This window comes from Perca flavescens, chromosome 10 (assembly GCF_004354835.1).
Source record: "Perca flavescens isolate YP-PL-M2 chromosome 10, PFLA_1.0, whole genome shotgun sequence".
Classification (NCBI taxonomy): domain Eukaryota; kingdom Metazoa; phylum Chordata; class Actinopteri; order Perciformes; family Percidae; genus Perca; species Perca flavescens.
In genome coordinates, this window is record NC_041340.1 from 7,813,891 (window position 1) to 7,827,457 (window position 13,567).

Genomic DNA, 13,567 nt, shown 5'->3' on the forward strand with positions numbered 1-13,567 from the left:
GTTTGCACTGAACTCCTTCCATTCTCCTTGGAAGTTGTTTTGGATAAAACTGTATCACGTTTATGTTGTTGTCTGTGGAAAGATTAGCCGGGATGCCAGCCGCACTTAGCCCCGCCCACAACATTTGAAGTCGGGAAGTTCGGTCTGGACTTGAACCGTGGGGAAGCAGCTATGCTCAAACCAGAGCTGTTTGGACCAATCAAATTGTCTGGCGGGCTTTATACGGTGATGTACAGATGATCAACAGTAACGTAATCAACCATGTCACATATTCTGACTAGAATCTGAGTATGACAATGTCAGGCTATGGAAAGTGTCCAGTTCCTTCAAATTGTGAACAGCAGAAAGCTTAATAGAATCATCCCTATGTTAAAAGTGTGGCCAATATATTAAAGGATAAGTTCATGTGGAGTTAACACTCTGAATTGATCAAGTTTTTCACAAGAGAGATGTCATAACTTTTGCACTCAGCAAAGCTTCACTGAGCCAGTGTTAGCATGTTGGACAATGAGTCCCGGCAATGCAAAGAAAGCCACATAGCTTTATTTACAGTAGCTGGTACTCAGGGAGATCACTCAGTTTGGTCGCACTGGCTCATACTTTAAATATAAAATTCATGAAATGTGTTTGATGCAACCTTATGTTGTTACTTTGCTGGGTTTCTTTTTGACATTGTCAGGCATCAGAAACAGGTCACATCCAAAAATAACTATGAACGAACAACAAAATAAAAATAAAATGTGACACAAGCAGCAAATAGAAACTGAACAGGAAGTCCTGCAGTGTGAACATTACTGCAGTTAACACCTTGCTGGCTATGCAATTACATCTGTGTATATATGTGTGTGTGTGTGTGTGGACTGACCAACTCTCCTATTAGGGGAAGCGAAGAAAAAACACAGCAATCGACTAACAGCAACTTGAGATGGCAGGCTCTCATCCATCACTCTGCATGTTCGCGGACGCCATATGAAAACACAAACAAGCAATCAATTGTTTTGCGCACAGCTTGAGGCCTCCTAATAGAGCACATTTATCTGACGCCGCGGTGGTAGCCCCAGCAATACTTTAATTTGTAAGACATTATGTTGAGTTAATGCCTACCAGGTTGCCGTTCAACTGGGGGGATTTGGCACATTTGGCGGCGTTGTAAATGCCGGCATCGCGCTGTACTGTACTGGGACACGGTAATGTAAATGATCTCACCCGCTGTGTCTTTAATGGGTTGTGAAATGAATTTATGTGGGAATATTTGCAGAGGAATATTGCATTGTATCATGGCGTAATTAGAGAGCAGGAACTGCACTGCCCAGTACGGAAGCTGCTGTACAACGGTCGGCTGTTTGTCCTTCGACCGCCCATGTGATTGGATGGAGAGAGCCTGGTAGAGGGAGGGAGGGAGGGAGGGAAGCCAGGCCCTCTAATAATGATTCACCCTCAGGCCTAATGTGCCATCTCTCTCTCTCTCTCTCTCTCTCTCTCTCTCTCTCTCTCTCTCTCTCTCTTCTCTCTCTCTCTCTCTCTCCATGCTCTGGTAAACACACACACACACACACACACACACACACACAGCACAGTACATGTTTCATTCTTCCACAGATGTGCACAGTGCCAACAAAGAGTTCATTTACAATAGCCTATGTTTCCTTCATGTTGCAAATTTAAACTTAAACTTATTTGATTTCTGGAATACAAACAAAAAGCCAGTATAAAAAAGGTTTTTATTTTTTCAATCAAAGAATGAAATTAAAGGTGCAATATGTAATATTGTGTGTAATACTGGCAGCTAGCGGTTAAAATAGTTACTGCACTACCAATTCAAAATACTGGAGAGTCGTTTCCCCCGCCCCCTCCTGCCCAGACTCGAAGTTCACGGAGGTTGCCAGGCTGAGACCGCAGCATTCACAACAATGTTGCTAGACGCTTTTCTCACATAGCCAGACATTACTCCACAGCACAGCAGAGTAGCTAACGTTAGATGCTAGTCTCACATAGCCAGACGTTACTCCACAGCACAGCGGAGTAGCTAACGCTAGATGCTAGTCTCACATAGCCAGACGTTACTCCACAGCACAGCGGAGTAGCTAACGGTAGATGCTAGTCTCACATAGCCAGACATTACTCCACAGCACAGCGGAGTAGCTAACGGTAGATGCTGGCTATATTGACAGTCATAACAGCCCGTGCTCACGCGGAGCTCTGTAACCAACTGACAGACACACTTTTTATGCTTAAAATTACAGTATGAACCGCTAAAAACACAACAACCTCACTGTCCTCTCCACACGCCAGTCAGGCACACTTCCTCGGCTTAGAATTACAATACGAAACGCTAAAAATACCACTACCTTGCCGACGGAACACACTTCATTGGCTTAGAATTACGGCAACAATTGCTAAACACACTGCAAACTCACAGTCCTCTCTTTCCGATTTACAGCCCCCCTCTCGTGGCTTAAAATAACTCACCGTTGTCGCTGAAGAGGCTACACGCTGTAAACAGCCATGGGCCGCTTGCCTGGTCCTCCCAGTAACGTTAGCAGTTAGCAGGTTTAGCATGGCGGCGTTAGCCAGGACCAGTCGGGATCACTTTACTGCCCGTCCCTAGTAGCTGTGATAAATTAGCCTGAAGCTAATGCTTACCTGTTCAGGAGAAAATAAGCCAACTCTGCGTCCTTTTGGGCTCTAAGCTGTCTCAATCTTTCAAATACATCTCCAATATTTACCAGGGGGTTGTTACGTCTCTGGTCACGCAACTGTTAGAAACATGCTGTTTTTCTTTTTTTTTATGTCATGTAGAATCTATCTCCGTTGATCCTGTTGGTTTGTTTGCTGCTTTCATGGCTGTACTACCGTTACAGCTGTAGCGCGCTGGGTTTACGTTTTTACAGGTATATCTGGCAACCCGGCCTGCCTGTCAAACTGGGCCGTTGATAACAACACACAGATCAAAACATAAACATAAATTCCGTCACGGAATGTAAATTTCAAAAAGAAAAAATACTGATATTAGCATTGTTGTCAGAAAAGATTGTATTTCAGTTTAACATGTTTCCTTAATATCTGATGAGGCATTGGTGTCATTTTTGGATTTATAACAGTACAAATATTACATATTGGACCTTTAACTAAAAAACAGCATATTTTGTGATGTTGAGTTTCGGATGTTGAGCAGAGCCTTTTTTTTTATTATAGTTAAGTGAGTTTGGTCATAACCAGTTGTGTAGTATAGTCCTACATTACTATTTTTTACTATATTTGTCTTATGATGCCCTACTTCAACACCAGTACAGCCCTGCTGCCCATTTTCATGTTTCCCATTGCAACAAGTGACAAGCTACAAAGCCTGGTAACTAAATCTAGTATGTTAAATTTCCTAAAGAATAAATGTGAACACACTGTCAGCATTGCTTTCATTTTAATGGGGAGTCATCTTGAAAAGGCTGCTGTTCTCATGTCTTTAACTTCTTCCTGTTGTTGCTCTCCACTTGAGATCCTCAGATTGGGCAATTCTAGCAATAATGCATTTCCATTACCATTCGGTGTTAATGAAAAGGGCGATAAACTCTAGTTGGTGATCATCATTAAAAAAAAGAACTCCTAATTTCCTGTGTTGTAGAAAATCACCAGTTTTTCACTCAGTCAATCACTCCATCACACAGACTCTATATCCCTGTGATGATTGGATGCTCCCTCACAAAATGTGGCTACATGAATATGACATATGAATTTAACATTGCAAGTCTCTTGGCCCTTAAAGGAGATTGAACACTATGAGATGCTTATCATTATTACCTAAATAACATCCGATACAAAAATCACCAAGCTATATTCAGAAAGTTATTTATTTGTGATTTTTCCTCCTGTAATAGGATGAAATAGATCTTACTAGAATTAAGATTGTTGCTTCAACAAATGAAATCGATAATGTATGAGGAAAATACCCCCAAAAAAGTCTACAAAAGTAAGTAACAAAAGCGGTAACAAAATAAATAAAAGTGGTCCAAAAAAATATGGGTAAATAAATGTGTCACTATTTTTGGTCAGACTTTAAACACAAACATAATACAACTGAACACAAAACTACAGATAACATGAATCAATTGACATAATATGATGCTGATGAGGGATAAAACTAAACAGCTATACATTAATTAAGAACACAGTATACTAAAAGAAGCCATATTTCTATAATGACACTCTTTAGTAATGATTAGCCTATGAATAAATACTATTCAATTATACATTTATGTCAGCTAAACCATAGAGACTGGAGAGGGTTCACCCTCCATTACATCCCAGGATATAATTCATATACACTTTTGTTTGCAGGCAGATGTCCCCCTCCTCCCTCCTCCTCCCTCTCCAGAATCGCCCCGGGCCAGTCTGCTGCCCGCTGCCCGGGGTTGCGTAGGCTGAGCTCGGCCTGACAGGCGGCTGGTGGCTCTTCAATGCGGCAGAGGAAATTAAATTACCGCTCCTGTTGCCCGCTTTGTAAACAAGACAAAAGCCAATGATACGGCCAATTACACTTAAATACGACGCATGTGTACAACAGGCTCTGTGAGCAGACTGTGGAGTCAGGGACGGAGAGGAGCATGAACAGACTGTAGAAACCATTTTTGTTTTTATTTGTCCTGTAGAGATTTTGTCACAGTTTTATGCCAATATTTAGCCAACTATGTGTATATATATTTATATAGTTTTATTTAAATGTATCATAGCAGTTGCTAAACTATGCACAACATTGGTGCTGAAAGTGAATATACTGTATATTTCTAAAATGAAAAAAAAACGTGATAACCTGAATATAAATATTATAATATGAGCATTGCCAAATCGTTTGCCATCAGTGGCTGCATTCGACTAAATCAAAGTATTGAATTGTAGGCTATATCAAAACATACATGCCGCATTATCCCATTGCATATTAATGTTATGATTGTGGGAGACAGAAAATACCCTATTTCCTTGGTCGACCTACATTATATTTAGATGTATTATAAAAAGCAGGATTAGTCTGACGTTCCCCCAAAATAATCAACATCTTCGTTGCAGTGATGCATCTTGCAGCAGTTGAGCAGCTCTGGACGAAATTGGTTGATTGTCGTGATGCGTGACTCCTGCAGACGAAATAGAAATGCACATTAAAATATATAAATGCTAGTGTGCTGATATTATTGAGAGTATTGAGAAAATATTAATGGCTTTATTGCAGACATAATTGACTTAGCATCTGTTGCTAAATTAGTTAGAATTCAGAGGCCTATCTGCTAATTTTAGGGATAATACTATCAATTATACTAATAACAACGATTGCAATAAGAACAATTCTAATAATAATAATAATAATAACAAATACAATAATAATAATAATAATAATAATAACAATAATGTGTATTTCTAACCAAGAAATGACATTCCATTGACAGTCGTCAGTTTAATTCTGCAAAAGAAGCTCCTCTCCTCTCTCAAAATCCTCCACAGTCTCTGCCCTCACAGTCTCACAATAAACCCCCGATGAAAATGGCGATCAGAGTAAATAAAATAGATGGTCTTTATCAAAGTAAATTAGATTCAACTAAATAGTTCACCGGAGGGGCAGAGCAGTTCCTGTAATTCACTTTAAGGTTCACCAACTTACTCAATAAAGCCCTGGCTAGGAATCTAACTGATGTCTAATCGATAGGTGTATCTGAGGCAAACAGCTGGGAAGAGCAAAATGAATCGGTTTGCATTTCAAAGGAAAAGTGGAAAAAGATAAACTCGAGAAATCTGGCGTCGGGTAATGAAATGACGGGTTTTATTTTACCTTTTTGCGTCGATTCCCCCCGCCCCCCCCAAAAAAAAGACTGAACTCACAAGGGGAAAAGTTAGCGATGAAACACTATTTATATTTTTACCCATAGGCGGATTAAGTCTGAATAACAACAATAATAATAACATCAACGGTAATAATAACAGTAATACTTTTACAAAACAAAAATGAGGCTACCTGTTTTTCTTTCATGTGGCCTGGCTGTAAGGCTCGGTGCAGCAACATGACATCCCTCCATCAGTCCCAAGCCTGCATTTCAGCGATTTCTCCTCTCTTTTTTCACTGTTTTCAGTCCCCCCCCCCAATCTCCCCTCTCCTCCTTTCCACTCCGTCCAGTTTCGAGTCGTCTGATCCGGGCAGGAGGCGCCAGGTTTTCCCCAGAGGCAGGCGAAGAGTCAAGGACTGAACCTTCCAAATGCAGAATAATGTAATTCTACACTCTCAATAAAAAGGGTTCCACGATGCAGAATGGTTCTTTATGGGCTTGTGTACCACAACCCAACACTCTGAGGAAAAAAAAAAAAAAGATCCTGGAGGGTGCAATAAGGGGATGCTTCTTCCATCACAGAACTCTGGTTGTTGTACACTCTCAAGAAAAGAGGTTTCACAGGCTGCAGAATAAACAGTGGTTCTCGGGGTTGGAAGCATGAAGAAGCCGTTGTTAACATGTTCAATTAAAAACATTTTTTTGTCTTTTTTAAAATTATATTTTAGCTTTTACACATTTTTGGCCCTCACTGAAAGGGGGCGTGGTGTATAATATTGCGTTTAAGTTGTTTATTGAATATTAGGGATGTTGTGACATCAGAGTAGCCTGGATACCAGCCGAATTTAGCCCCGCCCACAACATTGGAGGTCGGGAAATTCTCTACTAGAATCTGAGTATGACCACGTCAGGCTAACATCAGAGTTCATCAGTGTAAGCAGATTGTCAGAAAGGTTGTAAATAAGCTACTAGGCTTACAACATATCTTAATATTTTTTTTTTGGAAGTGAAAACAAAAGTGAATGCACCACATGTTGCAACAACAGTAAATAAACTACGTCAAGGTTAAGACGGCTCTACAATATGTATTGGATGTTTACAATGAACAGTAATAATAATAATATATATAATAAAATAATATATTTATGTTGAATTTTAGTGTTGAAAGGAATTATTTTCACATTTAAATAAGTGGTTTAGTTATTTTATGCCATAACAAGACACTACCAGCAACAAGTTAAAAAAAAAAAAGTATAACATCCACTATTAAAAAGAAAACACTATATTTTGATATTTTTGTCTAAAATGCCACAAAGCCTGTTTATGTGATTGTATCCATTTTTTGACATTCATTTCAGGTTCAATTACTTTAAGGTTAGTATGGTTTTGGTGACGTCTTTTGGTTAACATCTGAAAGCCTCCAGAGTCTACATTGAGTCAAACAAGTCTTTTGTACAAATAAGTCCAAATTTCTATGTTGTTATCAAATGTTCAGAACCACCAAATGGGCCTTAAATGACTTGACTGTTATAATAACATGCAAACAGCAAGGTGCAAACTTGTTGAGACACAAGACATGCTCAAGACCAATTAATACACAGGAGTCTTCTCTTTTATGTTTATTTCCTTGCTCCGCCCTCGTCAGGGTTGTAGAAGTCTTTGAGAATAAACAAATGGGTGTATGTTATGCCACAAGAGATTTACTTATGTCTGTTTACAATAACCAATCTGAGTTTTCTGTTGCACGACTAAAACAACCTTTGAACGTACAGGTTCCACCAAAACAACCATTGCTCCATATGGCATTTAGTACTGCCCAAAATGATTGTGATTGGTTTAAAGCAATACCAATAAACCAAAGCATGATTTTCTCCTATCCTGGAATGCTGTGTGGACTACCCAGACCCTCCTTCACAGCGCTGTGGAAGAAGGTCTGGCAAAGTGAGACTCCCTTGGTAGTAGTCTATATCCACCAAGTTCAACTTCCGGGATTATGGTTAACTGCTCCTCAGATCTCTGCAGGGTAAATCCAGACAGCTAGCTAGACTATCTGTCCAATCTGATTGTTTTCTGTTGCACGAGTACCAGTAAAACAACGTTTGAATGTACACGTTCCACCAAAACAAGTTCCTTCCCGAGGCTATTTTTCAGTGAAGCTTATCGCCACCCACAACGATTGTGATGGGTTTAAAAATGCCAATAAACCAGAGCATGTTTAATTCCCAATCCCGGAATGCTGTGTGGACTAGCCAGACCCTCCTCCGCAGCGCTGGTGGAAGCAGGTCTGGCAAAAGCAAGACTACCTCGGTAGTGATTATACCACCATGGTTCTATGACATAGGTGGTTTAAGCTTGTCGAGACTTCAATGGACTGTCCTCCACCCAAAAAAATACCCACATAAGTCGTCTATTCAAGCAGTGATTGCGACTCATATTTACACTCATAGTGGCAGCACCCTCTAGTGGCCAGGAGCAAATCAGAAAGTTAGGTGAAGAAGTATAAGAACGCCAAAAAGGAGGAAGGTCGGGTGGTGGATGGATCAAACCAACACAGGACTTTCATCCCGGATACCGGGATTCATGTCCTTTTAAAAAATTAAAGTAAATAGTGAGTTGTATTTTTTTACTTTCGGAGCTACGTCACGGTAACGTACGTAACCGGAAGTGAATTAGCGTCCAACCCAAATCACAATCTTTCTGTAAACCTAACCAAGTAGTTTGGGTGCCTAAACCTAACCCAACATTGACGATGCTTATGTCATATGGTTTAGATATGAGGATGGAAAACACTCCTGCGGGTCGTATTTCTCGCCACTGCTAGGGGCGCTAATTTATTAAATGGTCCTGTGGGTTGTTGGCATTGTGAGACCATCCGGATCTCGCGAACTCCAGTTTCCTACTCGCAGATCAGTCTGGCATCTTGAGATAGAGAAAATTTGGAGCTGTTCGCCAAACAACGGACCTATCAACGCTGGTTTTGAGGCGGGTTTAGGTGTGACGCAACGAGAAGCGACAGTCTAAACAACATGGCAGCTTCCACGGATGAGATTAGCGTAGCTATCGCGAAAGTTTTTTCCGAATTAGAAAGTATTCCTTCATTGAAAGAAGAACAAAAAAACGGCACTGGAGGCTTTTCTTGGAGGAAAAGATCTTTTTTTTGCTCTTCTACCAACTGGTTTCGGCAAGAGTTTGATCTGATTGGTTGATTTGGCCCGTCTATCACCAACATAGGTGGTGAGAGGGTAGAAATATACGAGCTATATTGTCGTACAGTTTGGGCGACTTGTTATGGAGAACACGTTCATGCTAAACAAAAATCCCATTATTACATGATATTGTTATAAGAATGCTTGGTAATAGACTCAAGGATGTAGCTATCATTGAGGATACTGAGGTCATTGGTATTTTCTCTCAGAATCATGGGCATTTCAACAAGAATCAGAATCAGAATCTGAATCAAAATCAGCTTTATTGGCCAGGTGTGCGTAAACCAACAAGGAATTTGACTCTTCGCTCTCAAAGGACAACACTCACCTAACATAAGGATTAAGTTTTGGAGTAAGTTTCACATCAAAAGATTAACACATGGGCGAATTTTCTTGGCCACTACTTTTAGTGATTTAGCATGTAGACCTTCATATTGATTGGTCGATAAACTTTTCAGATGACATAACTAAACCATTAATTCAACAGTTAAGTGAAGGAATAAAATATGGGCCTCGGTATTACTAAAATCCAGTCTACGACCCTGACTAGCCAGAATGTTAAAGGATAAATAAACGAGTAATAAAAAGTAAAAAGAAGTATTTGAGAAGCACATTAGCTTTCTTATTTCATGTTTTCTGGCGTTTAAAAGTCAAACAAGCCCCTTTTCCTGTGCCATTGAACCCTGTTTTCTTCTGGGTGTAAATTCTGAAATTCAAGCTAATAGCAGCAGAGAGCCAAACAGGGGCTGGGAGGGAGGAGGGAGGAGGATGACAGGCTTCGTCACACTAATCTCCAACATCCTTGGTTGCAGAGGCAGTTTCTTCTCCCTCCCCAGGTCTGGGATTATTTCAGCTGTCAGTTTAAATGCATCCGTTATCGGAAAATTTAGCGGCTAGACATCCATTATCAGATGCCCTAAGTGCCTTTTGTTTTTTCTACACAGAATTTGGACACAACTTTAGATACAACCAGCTGACAGCATGTAAAGGAGTGAAGGAGTTTAACCATGCATACAATACATATCAATCATTTCTGGATTAAATGTCAGTTGGTTCCCTGTTGTGTTTTGTAGACCTATCAGTGAGCATATCCAGGCCAAATCTTTTTTGCAACCACATGGTTTTTAATGTGAAAAATGCGAAAATAATAACATTCATTAAACTTATTTTTGCATCAAGAACAGCATTGTTGCATCATCACATCATTGTCCACGTCAATAGGAAATAAATACTTGCATGCAAGTGTGTTTGCCCTCACCATTTCTCTTTACAGAAACAATTAGTGAACACCAAGTCCAAGGAAGTGTCTTCCACGATGAACTGTGGAAAAGCCCCAATGACCAATAACAAACAGGCTTTACACAATCTAATGACACAAAGCAACATCTAACAATATTAACAACATCAGCCACAGCATAAACAGGCTTAATCGTCTTCATAACTGTAATACTGTAAAGCACTTGACTCAAGTACTTAAGTGCAATTTTGAGGTAATTGTAGTTAACTTGAGTATTTCCATTTGCTGCCCCTTTTTGCTGCTTCTAATCTATAACATTTCTGGAGACCCTTTCCCTTTTTTGCTTCCTATTTTTTCTGTTCCGTTTGTAATTTGGTGTGTAGGCCCCTGGTCCCCCAAAGGAAAGCTAAACCGACTGGTAGGTTGCTAATATATCGGGGAGGCAACTGTGACAAATTCCTTTTGTCTCCGCTTTGCTGGTACTTTATTACCCAGACGAGCAGCATAGCCTGGAGATAACGATTCATCACGCACAGCCGGCAACCATAGACAACGCCTTTGGGCAAAGTCAGCGAGGGGCTTTCATATTGAGAGAGAGGGAGAGGGAGAGGGAGAGGGAGAGGAGAGGGAGAGGGAGAGGGTGTGTGTGTGTGTGTGTGTGTGTGTGTAAGGGGTATACCTTAATTGGCAATGGGGTTTTATTGCATTAGTAGAATTGCTGATTACAATCCTGCACAGCATCATGTCTCGTTTGCATTTAAAAGCTATAGGTAGACCTCGTATTGGCCTATTTCATAACTAGTTTTAGTGGCAGCCCATAATAAGTCAGGGATCTTTATTTAAAAAATAACAATAAAGTAAATGTTTTGCAGCTATAGCTTATTAGATAAAATTGTACTGATCCTGATGGGAAAACTGAGTCAAATGCAGCAGCAGATAGAAAGATGTATAGAGCAAAAGTATCCAAATGAAGATACTTCAACAAGCATTTAGAGAAAACAGGGAGCATGAGCAGTTCATGCAAACAAATCTCATTATACTCAGAAACAGTGTTTCTCTTTGCGCAATGACTAAGAAATGATCTAAGAAATGGAGAAAGATGTGGACAATTGGGTTTAAAAGATGTGTAAATACATTTAGTCTGAACATTATTTTGCCGAATGCTCTTTTTTTGCTCTATCTGGTGATCAAAAGAAGACAAAAATGTAAAAGAAAGACTTTTTTTAATGGTTGAATAAGAGTGGGTTTTTTTTTTGCTTTAATGAAAACACAGAATCATGTAGTAAGTATTTTTCTTCTGCTCAGACGTGTGTAGAAATCCAATTGTAAACTGAAAACAGATCCTATGATGAGACATTTAAGAGAGTTAAAGGTGACATATCAGTCTGAAGAGTCCCAAACTGCACATTAGAAATCAGATAACTTTTTTAAAATCATTTTAATTCCCTCATGCTTCATTATAACAGCATGCTCGTGGGAACTAATCACAGTGAATAGCCTGAATTGTCGAGAATAATGAAACACGACACTTGGTGTCTCGTTGGGTAAGCTCTGGTTGTCAGGCTCAATAAAGAGAGCTGGGATATTGCTCCTGATGATTCGAGGTTTACCGTTTTACCATTGTGTTCAACATGCAGGGCACTGCCATATAAACAGGACGTGATGACCTAATGGAAAGGTTTTAGCTATAGGGGTTGAAATTTCAGTTAAATGCCCTGCTTCTCAACATGTTAGTTATAAGGATTATTTTCAGTTTCGACCAAAAAATCGCATGGGTCTTTAGGAAATATAATAAACATTAGATGCCATCCAACAAAGGTTTCAAATCCTCAGTATAAATCTATGACAATTGTCTCAAAAATATTATAATATTATATATAAAATATTTTCTGTTCTCACAGATATATATATATATATATATATATATATATATATATATATATATATATATATATATATATATATAGATATACAGTATATGTTTTGTCTCTTTTTGGTCATCGGTCAAGTTTCTTAATTTGGTCAAATCTAATAAATAACCCACAGCAAAGCAACAAATGAATTTAAAAAAAATAATAATGACAAAAACTAGTTTGTCTTTGGCTTGATAAATGTGAGGTCTTTCACATTAAGGTTGAGTTGGCACAATGAAGATATATTAGGCTACTTTTACTGCTGTCACAGTTACAAATTAGTATCATAAACCTGCACAACATGGTTCAGTGTTTGTCAGGGAAGAGTGTACCTACTGAAGATAATTACACTGTTCTGACAGACCAAATGTTGGCATGGTTAAAGAATGTATAGGGGAAAGTCTTGAGTGTAGGCTACTTGGGGAAAAAAACATCATCAATCTTCCATTAATAAAGGCAGCCATCAAATGGCCTAACCAGGGGAACACTTGTGGGTCTTCTCTGAAATGGAAATGTTTTGGGAACCCCCTACATACAAATAATAATACAAGCCAGATGAATCCTAAAAAGTGTAAAAATCTACAGCATGCTAGTATTCAAATCCGGCTGCAGTATAGGCCTGAATAGGCCTATACAAGGAAAATTGGCTTATACGTCATATTATAACAGTAACATGCACATGGCATCCAACTTGCACAGTAAAACAAGAGAAAAGTGTCAAATGAAGGCAATAAATGGTTTAAAGAACTAAACATAATAAGAAAAACATCAAATTAATTCATAAATACAGTGTAACGGAATATAGGAGCCAGCTCTCCATGTGAACTTCACTGCTTAATCAACACTTAGAAATAGCATGTATTGATATGACAAACGTGGTCAAGTTTGGGAACCCCTGTGTTGGTGTAGCTGTTTCATCAGACATTACAGCCGTGCTGCTGACATCACTAGCAGGGAGAGAGAGATGTGTCTGAAAGATGCCCTCAAACATTATTTTCCGCCTTCCGGCCCATAGATCTCCCCGGTTTTGCATAAACGGCCAATTACCTTGTCAGTAAGCTGATCAGCGGCTCAGTGCATCCTCTCATCCCAATTCATTTTATTGTAACGCGCAAATATAAACAGGCCTAATAGCAGCTACACTCGCACTGTTCTCGTCCCCGCAACGTTATTGATATGGCCTTGAATTCACACAATTGATTTTTATGCTTCCCTCTAGCCACCTTGTGCAGTTGAGAGATATCTTTATTCGCACGGAAAGTGAAATAAGTGCGTAATAAAACGGTGATATATTAAATTCGTTTTTCCCCGTGTCGCGGTTTTATTGTGAGCCATTTTTCATTTTTATTGAATTGAGACCCTGGCGATCCGCGTCGTCGCTTCGGGCGGAGAAAGGTTAAATAATTT